The sequence below is a fragment of the Seriola lalandi genome, unplaced genomic scaffold (genome assembly GCF_002814215.2).
Source record: "Seriola lalandi dorsalis isolate HSWRI2012SDOR001 ecotype SW California unplaced genomic scaffold, Sedor1 jcf7180002054997, whole genome shotgun sequence".
NCBI classification, from domain to species: domain Eukaryota; kingdom Metazoa; phylum Chordata; class Actinopteri; order Carangiformes; family Carangidae; genus Seriola; species Seriola lalandi.
In genome coordinates this window covers 1-6,274 of record NW_019525546.1, presented here as the reverse complement: position 1 = coordinate 6,274, position 6,274 = coordinate 1, and positions in this window count along the sequence as shown.

The following is a 6,274-nucleotide window of genomic DNA, read 5'->3' as shown; positions in this document are numbered from 1 at the left end:
TTACTCATCTGAAGTTCCTGACCTGATGAAACGTGTGTGTGTGTCTGCGTGTGTGTGTTTTGGATGCTCCATACCGGCAGATGTGAGTTCTACCGCTGGAGGGGAAAGGGGTTGAGTTTGGGGAGGGGGGGGGGGGGGGGGGGGGGGTGTCCGTGCGAATAGTGTGAATGTAAATCCACCAGTGGTGTTTGTCAACAAAATACACGTGTGAATAATAGAATCTACCAGTGATTGTTTAGTTACTATGATGCACAATTTTTCGGGGCAAAAACAAAAGCTTCAGAGAGTGCATGAACGAGAAGTCAGCATTAGCGAAGCCATGGACCTTAATTTCTTTTCTTCATCGTGTAATTATTCTGTGTTAAGCCTGTGTGAGTGTGTGAGTGTGCGTGTGTTTTCCCTCTCCAATATAGGTTTTTATTTCAGAAGTACTAGAAACGTTGGCTTTAGTTGTGTTTTTAAGTTTAGCCGTGAATATTTAACAACTTCAAAGCATACGTAGTGAGACGAAACCTTGAGTATTAGCCAGACTTGACAGTGGTGTGTGCCAGTATTGAACTGCTCTCTACCAAATAATTAAATCATACAAAAGATTAGTTTACTTAATTCCAGATCTCTTTGCTTAAACTATATATATATATCTTATTTGTATTTTTGTCTTGTTTAACAAATGTTATCAAGTGGAACATCTGAACCATGTTTTGTCATTTGTTTATGAGTTAACTTAATTTGACAAATTGAACTGAGGAGCCTTGGATTTTGCACTTGGGTGGATTGGAGGAAAGACCAGTCGGTCAGACAGACGGTGGTGGTGGTGTAGTTTGGATTTTCAGGTCTGTCTGAGGGAGAAGGTGCGTCTGTGAGTATTGTGACAGGGTAAAGTCTGTGTGTGTGTGTGTGTGTGTGTGTGTGTGTGTGTGTGTGTGTGTGTGTGTGTGTGTGTATGTATGTGTGTGTGTGTGCGTGCGTGCGTGCGTACATCTTCATGTTCTCAACTGAAGTGGAAGTTTGTGTGTGTGCGTGCTATGATTAGAGAAGATGGTGCTTTGTTGGTCCCAGTGAGGGAGCGAGAGAAGAGGGAGGGGGGTGTAGTCCTCCTCTCCAGGTTTACCTCTCCCTGTTCACTGGGCCGGCCGGTCAGAGCGGCGACCTCGCCACGCCGCCTGAACTGAGCCAGAATGTAGCTGAAAACGGTTTTAAAAGTATAAATGACGGCCGGCATCTCGGTCTGCTTTCTCTGGCACCTGCTCAGCCTCAAACATGGAACCGCCATGCAGAAAAAAGAAAATAAAGCAACCACTACTCATTATTGTTGTATTTTAATAAGTATTCAGCTACTGTTCTGACCACGCCTGGTTCCCATGGTGATTGACGGTGGCTGTTGCCGTGGAGATGCTTGCATCTCGAGGCTGACTGAAATGAGGCGAGGCTTCTTGTTGGCCCGTAGTGACTCAGGCAAAGAGATGTGACTTGTGATCGGCTGGTTCTTCCTGGCTTTTCAGGGACAAAGGGTTGCACTTGCCTCTTTGCTGGCTTATCCAGGATCAGCTCTCCCTCTCCAGCTCCTAAGCTTAACTACAGGAGAGGAAACGCAAAACTGACAGGAGATCTGGGGCAAGTCAGCTCTTCATAGTCTATTTTCCCTTTCCACTCTCGATGAAATTACTTTACACTTCATTCATTCTGATTTTGGCAGTGCTTCCCTCCTAGTGCTGATCTGGAAGAAGTTTTGTCCCTCCTCAGTATCCTTACCTTAACCATTAGTGGGACAAAAACGGAGCCCTGATCAGCAGCCGAGGAGGCAGCGTTGCTCTGCTGATAGAGAAGGGACAAGCAATGTCTGTAAAACGCCTCTCATTGATGTTGATGTTACTGTTTTGGTTCCCAGCTTAATCTCGCTCTGTTTCTGCCTCGTCCAATCTACTGTTAGTGTGTGTGTGTGTGTGTGTGTGTGAGTGAGTGAGTGAGTCAGTGAGTGAGTGAGTGAGTGAGTGAGTGAGTGTGGGTGGGAAGAGCAACAACCCAGTCTCGTACAGAAACTGTGTGTGTGTGTTTTTGTTCAAACACAGTATCATGCCAAATTGAGGAGGGAGGGTGAGAGGGAAGGAAAGGGATTGATAACTTTTTTTTGTTTTTTTTTTTCCTTTTTTTTTCTGTTTTGGTTGTTGTGTACGTATGTGTGTGTATGTGTATTTAAAAAGCTGGACAATGTTAAATGCTTGAAGAAAAAATGTCATTTGCAAAAGGATGATGTGAGGAAAACCTTTTCAGTAAGTGAAAACCACCATGAGCAATGTACAATCCCCAGGGCTGCCAAGCAGCTTCCCAACAGGGCCAGAAGAGGGGAGGAAAGAAGGAAGGAAGGAAAGAAAGAGGAGGGAAGCTGGCTGGTGATACTCTACTACTTTTTAATATTTAAGGAAAATAATGTGACTCTTTGTTTTTCTCTTGACTTAACTATCCTGTGAGCAAATGCTATATTATATCATAACACACCCAATGGCTCCTACTGTCGATCAAAAGCGCTAAGGCTATTTTTTTGACACAAAAAAGGAAAAAAAAAAACAAAAAACAAAGAAAAGAAAAAACACAAAAACTGTGAGAATCTGCTGTCTTTTTTTGTCATTTTACATTTAGTATGAATACACACAAACAAACCCTGAAAAGCTTTAGTCTAACCAGCACAAAGATGTGGGTGGGGCGGGTGGGATATCTGGGTGGGGGTGGGTACAGTACAGAGGGGAGGGGATGGGTGTCGCTCAGAGAGACTATGCAGTGGAGTGTTGAACCCAGGCTTCCATGTCCACCTTGGGTTTTTTGCTTTCTTTAAATAAAAACAAGAAAATCCCAAAAAACTTTAAAAAACACAGCTGAGATGGGATTCCCAATAATATTCCTCAAACATGTTGTGCCATCGTTGAATCGTACTACTAGTACTACTACTAATAATAATAATAAAAACTGAAAAAAACTTTATTACCTAGCAACCGTCGGGCCAGTTGTAGCAGGAGAGGATGACAGGTTAAGATTTGCAAAGTCCATTTCTTTATTTTCACAGCTTGTCTCCTCCTCGATAAGCCGAGGGGAGTGAGGCCGGTGAAACTGCAAATTTTACACAACTACAATGTTTTTTATAGAGATTCTATCAATCCACAGTGTGTAGTTGGATCACCTGTAAACCTATTATGCACATTGCTTTGGGAGACTGTTGAAACTATATATAATATATATATATATATATATATGAGAATATAAACGTACAGTGTCTATAATCAATGAGAGGAAGTCTTCCTCTCTTACAAACAAAACAGGAAGTACCTTTTTATTTTCAAACGTCTTCCTCGGGTCATCAAAGGATTTTATCTTAAACTTCGGGGGAAACTGCACTTTTTGAAGGACAATCTTTATTTGTATGGGTATAAAAATTGACAAAAACGAAGTCGCCTGATATTACAAGGTATAGAAAACCAACTCCAGTGTGCTCTAATAATGAATGTCTCCTCTGATGCTGTCTGTCTGTTTGGTTTCATTTAATCTTTATTCTCCTTCCTTTGTTGCTTGGTTTGTTCTGTATTTTTTTTTCTCCTTATTTTTCTGGATTTTAGTGCTCTTAAGAGAATCTGTACTAAGGTGTAGAGTAGTAGGTAGTAGGTCTTCTGTTGGCTGTACTCGTATACTGATTACTGTTTGTAACCCTCTGGCTCCTGCAGCCAGCATACAAAGCTGTATAACTTGGGTACAACCCTCAATAAAAGACTAACAATGACTCAGTGGTCGCCTCCTGGAGTTTTTATTTCTCCTTCTCTGGTTGTTGATAAAAGTGTGGCACAGTTCTTAACCATTTAAATAGTTTGTTTTCTATAGTAAAGGCTCGTTTTTTTTCCTCTGTCAGTTTACCTTCCATGTTTTTTGTTTTAACTTAAAAGTATTTAACTGACTCCTACATTTGCCACAACCCCCACAATTCATAACCATCTTTAAGCAGACCTTTCCCCCCCACATCTCCAAATTGTAATACATGTGTAATTGGGTAATTGGACTTGAAAGCTTTAATACACGATGTTCAAATTAGTTTTTAAATCTCTTTTCTTGGTCTCAGGTGAAACTATAGTGGGTTATTAGGTCAGACCACTGCTGTTATTCTGTTTCCAGCATTGTTAATTTAAGTTTATTTGTGGTTTCCACTATTATTTCATATGAACAGTGAGCTGTTCTCAAGAACATCTGATTATGGTGACACTGTTTGAATGAGATGAGTATGAATAAATCTGAATTTGCTAACCTGTTATGTGGTGTGTTTCTTTGTTTGAATATTTTACTGCAGGGGATTTGTGTAAAGTTTCTATGGTGGTTTTAATGTAGTGCATGTACTCAATGGTACTTGCAGAATACCTATGCAAGCACAGGGAGAACATTCAAACTCCACACAGAAGGGCCCCAGGCCTGGGGTGTGAACCAAGAACCTTCTCACTGTGAGGCGACGATTCTAACTACTGCAACACCATTCCATCCCATGAATAAATTATAGTATAGTAAGTCATAAAAATATCAAAGTATAATAAGGCATAAAAATGTCATAATATAAGGAGTCATAAAGATGTCATAGTATAGTAGGCATAAAAGGTAGTAATAATGTCATAGTATAATAAGTCATAAAAAGTCATAAAACAGTCATAGTAGAGTAAGGCATAAAAACCAATAAAAGTAATTTTTAAAAAGAGGCATAAAAATGTCATAGTATAATAAGGCCTAAAAATGTCATAGTATAGTATGGCATAAAAAGTAATAAAAATGTCATAGTATAATAATGCCTAAAAATGTCATAGTATAGTAAGGCATAAAAATGTCATAGTATAATAAGACATAACAATGTCATAGTATAAAAATTCATAAAAATATCATAGTATAGTAAGGCATGAAAAGTAATAAAAATGTAATGTTATAATAAGGCCTAAAAATGTCATAGTTTAAAAAGTCATAAAAATGTCATAGTATAGTAAGGCATAAAAAGTAATAAAAATGTCATAGTTATAATAAGGCATAAAAATGTCATAGTATAATAAGGCATAAAAAGTAATAAAAATGTCATGTTATAATAAGGCATAAAAATGTCATAGTATAGTAAGGCATAAAAAGTAATAAAAATGTCATGTTATAATAAGGCATAAAAATGTCATAGTATAGTAAGGCATAAAAAGTAATAAAAATGTCATGTTATAATAAGGCATAAAGATGTCATAGTATAGTAAGGCATAAAAAGTAATAAAAATTTCATAGTATAATGAGGCCTAAAGATGTCATAGTATAGTAAGGCATAAAAATGTCATAGTATAATAAGGCCTAAAAATGTCATAGTATAATATGGCAGAAAATGTCATGGTAAAGGAAGGCCTAAAAATGTCATAGTATAATAAGGCATAAAAATGTCATAGTATATTAAGGCATAAAACGTAATAAAAATGTCATAGTATAATAAGGCCTAAAAATGTCATAGTATAATAACGCATAAAAATGTCATAGTATAAAAAGTCATAAAAATATCATAGTATAGTGTAAGGCATAAAAAGTAATAAAAATGTCATAGTATAATAATGCCTAAAAATGTCATAGTATAGTAAGGCATAAAAATGTCATAGTATAATAAGGCATAACAATGTCATAGTATAGTAATTCATAAAAATGTCATAGTATAGTAAGGCATGAAAAGTAATAAAAATGTCATGTTAATAAGGCCTAAAAATGGCATAGTATAATATGGCATAAAAATGTCATAGTATAGTGAGGCATAAAAAGTAATAAAAATGTCATAGTATAATGAGGCCTAAAAATGTCATAGTATAGTAAGGCATAAAAATGTCATGGTATAGTGAGGCATAAAAATGTCATAGCATAAAAATTAATAAAAATGTCATACTATGATAAGGCCTAAAAATGTCATAGTATAATGAGGCCTAAAAATGTCATAGTATAATATGTAAGAAAATGTCATGGTAAAGGAAGGCATAAAAATGTCATAGTATAATAAGGCCTAAAAATGTCATAGTATAATAAGGCATAAAAATGTCATAGTATAAAAAGTCATAAAAATATCATAGTATAGTGTAAGGCATAAAAAGTAATAAAAATGTCATAGTATAATAATGCCTAAAAATGTCATAGTATAGTAAGGCATAAAAATGTCATAGTATAATAAGGCATAACAATGTCATAGTATAAAAATTCATAAAAATATCATAGTATAGTAAGGCATGAAAAGTAATAAAAATGTCATGTT